Raw genomic sequence first — 1,382 nt, 5'->3', positions numbered from 1 at the left:
TACAGAGAGAGGCATAAGGTTTATGCTTGACCCTAGGTCACACAGAGCCTTCTTAAAGGTCATGGTGCCTATGGTACAAGGTATTGAGAACTTCCCAGGGTCCTGTCTCTTTTGAGGTAATTTCTACCTAGACAAGTCATCCAGTTCTTTGGTGAGCAAATGGGGTTCATCCTCCCAAGTCTCATTACCAAATAACTTGTCATTTAGCTTCATGATTGCTCCAAGGTACTTGGCAACTTGCTCTTCAGTGACATCTTCATCCTCTTCAGAGGAAGAATACTCATCAGAGCTCATGAATGGCAGAAGTAAATCCAATGGAATCTCTATGATCTCATTATGAGCCTCAGATTCCCATGATTCCTTATTAAGAAACTCATTGGAGGTCAGTGGACGTCCATTGAGGTCTTCCTCAGTGGCGATCACTGCCTCTTCCTCCTCTCCAAATTTGGCCATGTTGATGGCCTTACACTCTCCTTTTGGATTCTCTTCTGTATTGCTTGGAAGAGTACTAGGAGGGAGTTCAGTAACTTTCTTACTCAGCTGACCCACTTGTGCCTCCAAGTTTCTAATGGAGGACCTTGTTTCAGTCATGAAACTTTGAGTGGTTTTGATTAGATCAGAGACCATGGTTGCTAAGTCAGAATGGCTCTGCTTAGAATTCTCTGTCTGTTGCTGAGAAGATGATGGAAAAGGCTTGCCATTGCTAAACCTGTTTCTTCCACCATTATTGTTATTGAAACCTTGTTAAGGTCTCTGTTGATCCTTCCATGAGAGATTTGGATGATTTCTCCATGAAGGATTATAGGTGTTTCCATAGGGTTCTCCCATGTAATTCACCTCTTCCATTGAAGGGTTCTCAGGATCATAAGCTTCTTCTTCAGATGAAGCATCCTTAGTATTGCCTGGTGCAGCTTGCATTCCAGACAGACTCTGAGAGATCATATTGACTTGCTGAGTCAATATTTTATTCTGAGCCAGTATGGCATTCAGAGTATCAATCTCAAGAACTCCTTTCTTCTGATTCGTCCCATTGTTCACAGAATTCCTTTCAAAAGTGTACATGAATTGGTTATTTGCAACCATTTTAATGAGTTCTTGAGCTTCTGCAGGCGTCTTCTTCAGATGAAGAGATCCTCCAGCAGAGCTGTCCAATGACATCTTGGACAGTTCAGACAGACCATCATAGAAGATACCTATAGATGCTCCATTCAGAAAGCATGTCAGAAGGACACTTTCTGATCAATTGTTTGTATCTTTCCCAAGCTTCATAGAGAGATTCACCTTCCTTCTGTCTGAAGGTTTGGACTTCCACTCTAAGCTTACTCAATTTTTGAGGTGGAAAGAACTTTGCCAAGAAGGCATTGACTAGCTTTTCCCAAGAG

The sequence above is a fragment of the Arachis stenosperma genome, chromosome 4 (assembly GCF_014773155.1).
Source record: "Arachis stenosperma cultivar V10309 chromosome 4, arast.V10309.gnm1.PFL2, whole genome shotgun sequence".
Classification (NCBI taxonomy): domain Eukaryota; kingdom Viridiplantae; phylum Streptophyta; class Magnoliopsida; order Fabales; family Fabaceae; genus Arachis; species Arachis stenosperma.
Note: the sequence above shows the minus strand (reverse complement) of the source record.